The following is an 11,273-nucleotide window of genomic DNA, read 5'->3' as shown; positions in this document are numbered from 1 at the left end:
TACTCATTACCCCTCAATACTGGGGAGTGGTTTAGAACTCCCGACAGACAAAAAGATTACCAGATGTTCATGTCTCTCACATAAAATTCCATGACTCTTGAATAAAACATACACTAAACACCCTCTTACCCACTTCTGTACTTATTACATCCAATGTAAATGACATATAAATGTAACAAATTTTTTAGAGAATAATGATGAGGAAAATTGTACATTTGTTGATAAAATTTATTCATTTATTTTTAAAACAAAAATCTCATATAGCCAAGGCTTGCCTTGAACTTGTGATTTCCTTCCATTCATGTACTGAGATTATAGATGTGCACCATAGTACCTAGACAGGTGTAATTAAACATATATCGTGTGTATTGGATGTGTGAGTGGGATATGCAGAAGTGTGTGCACAGATGCATGCACATGAATGCATATGCAAAGGCCAGAGGAACATCAAGCATTTTCTCTATCACTACCCATCTTATTGTTTTTAATGTATATGAGTCACTGAAGCTGTCTTCAGACACACCAGAAGAGAACCTCAGATCCCATTACAGATGGATGTGAGTCACCATGTGGTTGCTGGGAATTGACCTCAGGATCTCTGGAAGAGCAGTCAGTGCTCTTAACTGCTGAGCCATCTCTCCAGCCCTAATCATCTTATTTATTAAGAGTTTGTCACCAAACACAAAGTTTGTCTGGCTGGCCAGCAAGTTCGAACAATCTGTCTGTCTTTACTCCCAACACTGAGATTGAATTCCACTTTCTAAAATAATGCACATTTGTAGAAATGAAGATTTGAACTATGAACTCCTGATCATAGTTAAGTGCTCTCACCCACCTGGCCATCTCTTCAGCCCCCAGGTGTAACTTTAAAAATATTTTTTTAATTAATGTATCTGGGGGTGGGGTGGAGTAGGGGAGATATAATGAGCCCATACATGCCATGGTGCACATGTGGAGATTGGAGGACAACTTTGTGGCATCAGCTCTCTCCTTCCACCTTTATGTGAGTTCCAGGATTCAAACTCAGGTTGCTAGGTTTACTCAGCAAGTGTTTTGCCCCACTAAGCCATCTCCTTGGCCCCAGATGTAAATTTTAAAGAATAGTTTTGATTCATGGTTGGTTGAACCACTCACAGAAACTTCTGACTGCTCAGGATTGTGAAGATGCCAGGGCTCGTTGTTAACAAGCTTTCCTTTCCTATCTGTGTACAGGTTATCAGTGCTCTCCAGGCTAAACACCAGCAGCTGTATGTGGGCTGTAACTCAGCTACCCCAACTGCCTTCTCTGATCCTTTCCTACTGCAAGCAAATGAGAAGCCAAATGCCTTGCTTCCCAGAATTCCTTGCAGATGGGAGTTCTGGGTGCCAGTTCCACTTGCACAGTGGGTGAGGTGGATGACACCTTCCCACCAATTCCCAGCTTTCTTTTGGCTATGTTGGTTTTTATGACAGTTCCTCTGTGATCAGGGACTAACTTTGTGGAACTGAGAGGCAGATAAGTTATGACAGCAAGAGACAGCTTCCAGGGAATTAGCATGCTGGGCCAGGGTGGGGCAGGGGCGGGGGTGGGGGTGGGGTGAGGAGTGGGGGTTCCAGTTAAATACAGTGGAATCCAAACCCTTCTGGCTGTGGCAAAATTGGCTTTCACGATGAGCCAGTGGCTGGGATAATTCCATAGTTCCGGCCAAGAGTGAGTCTGTGGTTCCTGTGATTTTACCTTGAGTCCTTTGTTTCTTATTTTGGTGCTGGAGACTGAATCCAGATCCACGTGCATGCTCAGCACATATGTTCCCATGGATCTCTCATTGATTGACTATGCCAACTCTGTTTTCTTTAACTTAACCAGATTATATCTCCTACAGCAAAATACTAGCTACTGCATGAGACAGGAGCTGTAGGCATACATCTGCACCCTCCTGTTTGAGGCCAAGAAAAGAACATCCGGGCTCATGTGTTAGCACTGGGGATGTGAGTTTCATGAAACAAATTAAGATGTGTGCTGCCTTTGCTGGCTGAGCACTTCCTACGTCTCTCCTACGGTGGAGAAGATCATGAATACGTTTTTCCTAAGGGGTGAGGTCCTGGAAAACAAACCATATTTCACTCATCTTATAGTCTCATATCTAGCAAAGTGCACATATTATCCCTCAAAAAGAATTAAGTGCAAAATACTGATAACAGAGACATGGGAGCATTAATATGGTTTTAGTGGCAGAAAGGGAGAAGAGGGAGAAAAGTGTTGGCATTACCTAGACACAAAATTGAGCCTGGGGGCATGCAAATTGTGTGAATCATGTGAATTGTGTGAATCAGCATTCAGCAGGCATCAATGACTACATCCCACAGAATTCAAGCAGAGAATCGGGACCAGGAGTAGATACATGTTAAGGAGGAATTTGAGGAAGTGGCATGTGACTCTAGGACTGCCTTACAAGTAAGTCTGAACTCCACAGGACACGTGATCAGGAGAGGTAGGTGACAACCTATGAGCACAGAGGGAAGCTGCTGTCAAAGGTAGCTTGCTTCCCCATGCCTGTCTCAGAAAGGAAAGAGTCTCCAGAGATGACTATATCAGTAAAGTGCTTGCCACGTACACAAAAGGAGCTCAGTTCAGATCCTCAGCACCCCTGTGAAAAATCAGAGGTCACAACAGGTGATGAGGAGACTGACGGATTCCCCAGAGCTTGCTGGGTAGCTGAATCAGTAAGTCCCAGATTCAGTTAAAGACTGCCTCAAAAACCAAGGGGGAGAGAGACTATGAAAGACACCTAACATTGATCTCTGGCTCCACAAGTGTGTGCACACATGCCCAAATGTATACATACATAATACACAAAAAAATTAAAAAAAAATAGGGCAGAGAGCAATCAACGAAGACATTCAACATCTGGCTGTTGGTTTTTATGTGAAGTCACACATACACACATGCACATACACGGCACATACATACATGCACAATTTCCTCAAGATATTTTATTGACATTGACAATTTTTAAACCAGCAATGATCTACCTTTCATGAACAAACTTTATAAGCAGAAGTATAATTCTTATTTGCACTGGAGATTGAACCGTGGACCCTTGTATGGAAAGATGGCCTCTACCGCTCAATTATAACCCTGGCTCGAGAACCATTTTTACGACAAAACAGTGAGCAATTATGATCACATCCTTATGATATGTGATTCATGTCAACTGATAGCAACTTTTTAGGATGGTTAAACAGGCCCTAGAGTACAAGAGCCGGGAGCTTGATTTGAGCATTACTTGCTCTTGTTCCCTTCCCAACATCTTTGTGATTCCCTGTGTAAACTTGGACAAGCTGCTTAGTCTTTTTATGCCTCAGTTTCCCCACCTGTAATAGAAAGGTAAAACTAATGCCTACTTCATGGTGGCATTTTTCAGTTTCAATGAAAATGATGCTTATTAGATATATTTGTGCAATGTCTGGCACAGATGAATTCTCCAATAAATGTATGATATCATTATCACCTAGCTCTGTAATGTCTGAAGCAAAATGGAAAACAAGGTATTTTTTCGGGAAACACAACAAATTGCTATCCATGCATTTCAGCTGTGAATATTTCTATCTGGTTGTACTTTATTTCTTCCTAACTACAGGTCCATTCAAATTATATTATCCTGATGGCGGGACCATATTGTACTAGAAAAGTCCTTGTATAGCAGTCGAAGCTTTCCCAGGACAACATTAAGCATCCTCATATCGTCGAATCTTTTTCATGAGTATGGCTATTATCCACTGAGTCTAATTATTGAATATGGCTGTACCATTTGTAAGCATGATCATAAAGCAATAAAAATAACAGTGTTGGAATAATTACATTTTTTGAGACTTCTGTGGAAAGAAAAAAACAGTGGAGTTATCACCTTGCTCAACCTCACTAGAAATGATGGAGAATAAAACAGCTTTCCCACTCTGTTGTGCTGTCTATGAGACTCTCTCCAGACAATTCATTCCTTCTAAAGTGACATGAAAAATCAATTAATTTTAATGGTGGGTAACAGATTACAGTATTTAATAGTTCATCTGATTTCATGCAGCAAAGTGAACAAGACAATGTTGTGTAAATCTAATAAGAGTTGTGGGGGCCCATTCGACTGTTTGTCAAAAGCAAAAAAGAATGGGAATATCAGGAGCCAGCTACAAATTGAAGCACTGTGTAAACTAGTTCATATACATTGTATCAATTAGTTCATGTACAAAGTAAATCGAGGATCATAAGGCATATGTACTCAGTTTTTCAGCTTTTAAGAAATCTTTTACTATTAAGTGTTTGCTACACTTTTTCATTGTGTGTGTGTAAGTGTGTACAGAGATCAGAGGACAACTTGCTGGAGCCAGCTCCCTCTTTCCACCATATAGGAATCAGGGCTCAAATTCAAGTTGTCAGACTTGGAGACAGGCATCTTTGTCTGCTGAGCCACCTCACTGGCCCTTTCGTTTCTTTTAAAACTCCTCCATTAAGCATCCTCTAAAGTAGGGTCTGTCCACGCAAGACAACAGCATGGAAGGACACAGGCTTTGCTCTCCTAAACATAAATATAATTTGAAAGTACTAATGATAAAAATATTTTCAGGAAAGGCAATCACAAATATATGAAGAAATATCAGTTCTCAGTTTCCATCCATCTGTGTGCTTGAACATGGCCCAGTTTTCCTAATCAGTAATTCTGATTCTTAAATAGCATCACTTAAGCTTTGACAAGCCACTGCTGTCTCACAATCATTAGCACAGTTGAGACATTTGTCCAGTACCCTTCATCAATTTTCAGCCCAATTTCTATCCCTATGAGAACAAAGTGGACCTAGGCAGCATCACTAGAAAGTTTCTTTTAAAGATACTGTTAAGTAGTGTCTTTGAAATAGTCTCAGTGCTGAGCAGTGAAGGACTTACAGGGTCATGGATGCCTGGTGTCTATCGATTCTGCTAGTTAATAAAGAGTTAAACAGAGCAGTGTGGCCTTTTATCTTTATTTATTTTTTTTTAAAGGCATTTTGAAGGTGCTGAAGAGGGGAGGCCTGGTCCTAAGTGGTCATGTGGCTACCGCCATTCATCTTGGTAGTGACTATCTGTCAAAAATGGCAAGAGTCCCTGTTAACAGCCCTGACCTGAGCAGTAATGAAGGGAGAGTGCACAGCAAAGTGTCCATTATCAGCAGGTCGGGAGCAGTAAATTGGAGCAGTTTGCTTCAATCTTGCTGTAAGTTGAAATGTAAGATAGGTGGGGATCAGCAAGAGGCAATTTCATCCTATGATCATTTTTGTCAGATCGTATCAGTCTGGCGACTTAGTTCCATGCATGATTTCAATTAACCAAATCTGGCTCGAATGTCTCTGCTGCCGCGGGAGGCTGACTTCTAAGCGGGCTCTGGGGTATTTATCATTTAAACCCACCTGAGTGCTCACGAATGTAAGACACCTGGGTGTTATGAAGACGACTGACTCCTCTGAACAGTCACCATGTTGTGTGTCCCAACATTCAATTCTACAAGGGCCACAGTGCACAGCAGGGGGGCTAAAGGGGCTACCTGGCTTATCTGCAAACATCCAAAGTCATATGTCTGTTTCTAATGACCTGCAATAGTGGAGCTCACTATGAAGAACAGGTATCCTCATCCTTTCCAAAGGGATTCCTCTTTTGGGTGACTGGGAATGTCAGCTTCCAATATCTGCACTTGTGCTAAGCACGAGAAATCGGGGCAGGGATGGGGGAGCTGAATGCTGATGCTTTAACTCACTCTTAGATGCCAGGGAAGCCTTACTTGCTGACAGAAGTGAACTCTTGGCTTGGTGGTTTATTAAAATGTCTTCACAAGTTCATAAGCAATGTCATCTCTGCTTTCAAGGAATTTATAATCCAGGAGGTGAAATACACACGCACACTAACAGCTGTGATGAAAGCAGGAAGTATCATTAAAAAAAATAAAAGCCCTGCAGAATGTAAAGAGGTCATTTGCTGGACTGGGATGTCAGAACAAATGTGAAGAAGACAGACATTTAAACTGTGTCTCCATGACAAGTAGGATGCTTCCAGGTGGCGCTGGAGAGTGGCCATGTGCCCTTTTCTATTTCTGCATATCAATCTGCAATCACTGTGCCATCACTATAATGCTTACTGTCATGGTCCCCGTGGTTGCTGCGTCCTTTGCCTAGGAGATTATTAGTCTGAGAACAAGTGTCCTCTGGGGCTCCAACCCCGAGGAAGCTTCAGCCCCTCCTCTAAGAAGTGCAGTTTTGGACTCACAGTCCCCTCTTTTACTGGCTGCCAACTGGGGGGACTGTAATTCTGAGCTCCTCAGGGACACTTGCTGTTTTCAGACAAGTGGTCTCACCTCAACAAGGCACTTCACCCTCTCAAGACCAGCAGGAAGAGGTCCTCAGCTGCCACTGTGTAGGTCAGTGACAATTCTCAGAGAAAGTCCTTTACCCTTTTCCATGAGTCTTGTCCCATGAGCTCTCTGTAGGTTCCTTTTTTTTGTCCAAGCCAACACTCACATAACTTGTCCGACAGCAGGATGCTGCTGTGTTGAGACAGATAGGCTCTCATGTCTGCGAATGTGCAGATGCTATTCTCTCCAAACTGGTTGTTTTGTTTGTTTTTTGGGACAAGGTCTCATGTAGTACAGGCTGGCCATGAACTTGGCCAAAGAGGGCCCAGAACGCATGATCTTCCTGCATCCACTTCCCAATGTTGTGACTGTTGGTATGGGCATCATGCCTGGATTTATGAGCGCATGTTCCATACATGCTCCACCCATTAGCCACTGCTCAGTCCTCACATTCAACAGCATAGTGTACTACAGAATGCAGGTAGAAACTCCTTCATTGAAGTGGGAATTGGAAGTATGCCTTAGCAGTCCAGCATTCCGTTAGCCTTTAGAAGTTTGCTGCCATTCTGCCTTCAGATTCTTCTGTATTGCCTCTTTAAGCTTAAAAATTTTTTTCCCTTATTTCCAATATTCTTAAATTCACAGAAAATTTCCTTTTGGACTTAGATACTTCCAGAAGACTTTTAACCTAAAGGATCTTTCAGTCAGTTCTAAGAATTTTCTTTTAGTATTTGTTTGGCAATTTCTACTTTTCCATTTTTCTCTATTTTCTAAACTAAGACATAGATTAGATTTCTTGGATTCCTCTAGTTTCCATGAAATCTCTCTCTCTCTCTCTCTCTTTCTCTCTCTCTCTCTCTCTCTTTCTCTCTTAATAATTCTTGAGGAATTATTTTTGGTTTTGATTTTTTTTTACAGCATCTTCTAATTGAAGTTAATTTTTTGTTATGTTTTCTTTATATTATCAAGAACTTCCCTGTAGTGCTATTCCTTTTTTAAAAAATTTATTTATTTTACTTATGTGTACAAGTGTTTTGCCTCCATGTGTGTAAGTGCACTGTGTGTACTGTGTACACACTTGGTGCAGTCAGAGGTCAGAAGAGGGCATCAGATATCCTAAAACTGAAGTTATGGGTGCTTATGAGGTACCATGTGAGTGTGGCAAGAGCTTTTAACTGCTGAGCCACCTCTTTAGCAATTTCTTACTATTTTCATTTTGTGGTCAATTTTTTTTAAAAAAAATTTCTTATAATAATGTATTTTTTGTAAAGATTTATTTATTTACTATATCTAAGTATTCTGTGGCTATCTTCAGACACACCAAAAGAGGGCATCAGGTCTCATTACAGATGGTTGTGAGCCACCATGTGGTTGCTGGGATTTGAACTCATGATCTCTGGAAGAGCAGTCAGTACTTCCAACTGCTAAGCCATCTCTCTAGCCCCCTTATAATAATATATATGTACACACACATGCATGTCATATGTGTAAAACACATGTGAGTCACACAAATGTGCATATGTATACATATACATGAATACATGCATGCATACATGCATACATACATGCGTACATACATGCGTACATACTGGTAATACACATATATGAAAATATGTATATACATGTATATGTATGCATATATGTATGTGTTTACTTGCACTTGTGAGCATATGGAAGGATAGTTTTAAATTAGAGCAAAGAAGAAGAGAGATAGTATTTATTATTTTTTATTTAAAAATTTTACTGCCGGGCAGTGGTGGTACATGCCTTTAATCCCAGTACTTGGGAGGCAGAGACAGACAGATTTCCGAGTTTGAGGCCAGCCTGGTCTACAGGGTGAGTTCCAGAACAGCCAGGACTAAACAGAGAAACCCTGTCTTGAAAAACCAAAAAAATAAAATAAAATAAAATAAAATAATAATAATAATAAATAAAAATAAAAAATAATAAATTTAGGGCTGGAGAGATGGCTCAGTGAGTAAAAGCATCAACTGCTCTCCCAAAGGTCCTGAGTTCAAATCCCAGCAACCACATGGTAGCTCACAACCATCCGTAATGAGATCTGATGCCCTCTTCTGATGTGTCTGAAGACAGCTACAGTGTACTTACATATAATAAATAAATAAATCTTTAAAAAATGATATAATTTCTTTTTTTTTTCTAAAGAGACACCCAAAGGCCCTCCAGCCACATGGCTCACCCACAGGGGGAGCTACTATAATGTGCAAGTATGTGGTGGAGAGATTGGAAAAAACGTAGAACAGTTTGAACACTATGAAGAGGGAGGGAACTGGAGATGCAAAGATGGAGCAGAATAGCCTGATGTGAGTAGCCTGCCCTGCTACCTGAGGCCATAGTGAAATCTCAGTCTGGATGCAACTAAGGGCCTTGTCTGGGTCCATGGCCACACAGAAACAGAGGTCTATATTAATGTCCATGGCTCATATTACCAGCAAAGGCCATGTGGACATCCGTGGTTTCGGCCACCACCTAGACCATATTGATATCCAAGGGCTGCACAGAGGTGGCCCTGGCCCTTACTGGCTGAAGCACTCAGGAGAGGAGACCTGCACCTTCCCTGGGTAGCATAGTAAAGCTGGCCCTGGTGGTGGGGCGCGGGTGAACAGGAGCTGAGGTCATGAGCGTGGATAACCTGCTCTCACCATTTGTCTGCTAGGAGATGGCAACCAGAGTTAAAACCTGTTCTCAAACACAGCACATTCTACACATTTCTGTAATGATGTAGAAGAAATATTCATTTAAAAACTAGTATGGTGGCTGAAGAGATGGCTCAGTAGTTAAAAGTGCTGGCTGCTCTTATAGGACCTGGGTTCCATGCTCAGCGCCCTCATGATGGCCATATGTAATTCAAGTTCCAGAGTATCTTATAGCCTCTTCTGATCTAAGAGCGTACCAAGTATGAACATTGTGCACATGCATATAGTCAAAAGACCATACACATAAATAAAATTTAAATATAATAAAAATTAGTTACTATGAATTTTATTTCTGGTCTTTACAATCATGTTTATATGACATGGGCAAATCACATTTTGGACTCAGTTTTTATCTTTTCAGAGATCTTTCTACATTTCCTCTCAGGGACCAGAAATGTATTGTGTGGTTATTCTTTCTAAACTCTTAAGACTCAAGGAATAAGCAAAACATAGAAGACCCAGGAAGTAAATGAAACAGAAGGTTCAGGAAGCTCCAGAAAATTACAAGACTCACAAGGCCCCTCCCCAAGGCTGCAAAAGAAGTATACAACTTCTAGAGAAGAGAAGACTCGCAGGGCCAAGATACCTGCAAGTTGTCCTGGGACGTAAGAGTCCCAGGATGCAGCTTTTGTTAGTTGTCACTCATGTGACAACCATTAGAGTTTTGGTGCAGCAGCTAGATTTAGGTCATCCTCTCTCCTGGAAGTGATCTCTCACCAGTATTTCTGTTAATAATCTAATAAAATCACTGCTTTAGTCAGTGAGCTTTGTCCAGAATTGCTTCTTTAGTCTGTCTTCAGTGCCCTATGTGAGTGAACAGACATTTGTTTATGTCCCCCTAGGAGAAGCCACACAGCTCTTCTTAGTGTTCACTTGTTAAATTGTAGTCTGGGATTTGGAAGAGTTTATCACTAAAAACACACCTATCACTACTATAATATTCTAGGAAAGCTTTGAAAGTAGAAGAGACTATAATTTTGAACCAATTTTAAAAAGAACACAGGACTGGGAATGTCTAATAAGACTTCATCAAATGGACTTCACAGCTCTCTTCCTCTCTGTGGAGAATCACTCAGTGGAAGAGAAAAAAATGCATAATTGTTCTCACATCCCTGCTGTTCATACATGAGAGTTTGATCTAGAACATGACCTTCTTAAGAGTACATACACTTGTTCTTATTCTGAGAACAAACCTGCACATACTTAAGCTTTCTTGGGCATTTGCTAAAATGTTGAGAATAATTGACTAATACAAAAAAAAATACGGAATGTACAGAAATAGAGAGATAGAGATAATGTTACACATTCATAGCATGTATCTATTTAAAAGATAAAAGTAACTAATATGGAAGACATTAATTAATGATAGCCAAGATGGTTGAAGAAATAGAAGACAGCAGGGAAGATGCTTGGTTTAAGCATTTCAATTTCCCTAAGGATTTAAGTTCAATACCAGGCCCATGTGAAATCAAGCAAACAAACAAATCCAGGCATGGTAATGCACGCTTGTAACTCGGGCCTTGGAGAAGGGAGACAACACAGCTTTCTGGGACTTTCTGGGGCTTCCTGGACAGCCATCTAAACCCGTTTGGTAAGTTCCAGGTCAATTAGAGATAGTGTCTCAAAATAAGGTGGGTGTCACCTGAAGAATGACACTCCAAGTTGTCCTTCTAGCTATCACATTCACACACACACACACACACACACACACACACACACACATTTGTATCTGCATACACATACATGTACATACATACACACAGCCTAGCAGAACTGGAAGACAGTTCTCTTCAAGAATGATGAATATAATTAAATCACTTAGTCATTCAAAACAACTCAAAATGGAAACAGAGACTTATTCTGGTAAAGAATGGTGGCTAGTCTGCTCAATGGCAACTATGGTACTTTTTTGTAACAAAACAATAATAACTACTGCTACTACTACTAATCCTTCATTGACCTATTCTTAATAGCTTCAAATAGCTAATATTCTTGTTTAAATTTAATTAAGTAGAGTATCCTTTAGAGAACTGGGTGAACTATTTCAAATTCACCTAATGTAGCAGAGATCCAGACATGGAGAACTCTGACACATCACAGGCATCTTCTTCCCATGCTCTTCATGTAGAACAGTGAGAGACATCAGGTCAGTTCTCCCAAGGAGCCCAAGACATAGAAAAATTAGCTGTCTGGGGGGGGGGGGGGG

The sequence above is a fragment of the Mastomys coucha genome, unplaced genomic scaffold (genome assembly GCF_008632895.1).
Source record: "Mastomys coucha isolate ucsf_1 unplaced genomic scaffold, UCSF_Mcou_1 pScaffold6, whole genome shotgun sequence".
NCBI classification, from domain to species: Eukaryota; Metazoa; Chordata; class Mammalia; order Rodentia; family Muridae; genus Mastomys; species Mastomys coucha.
Note: the sequence above shows the minus strand (reverse complement) of the source record.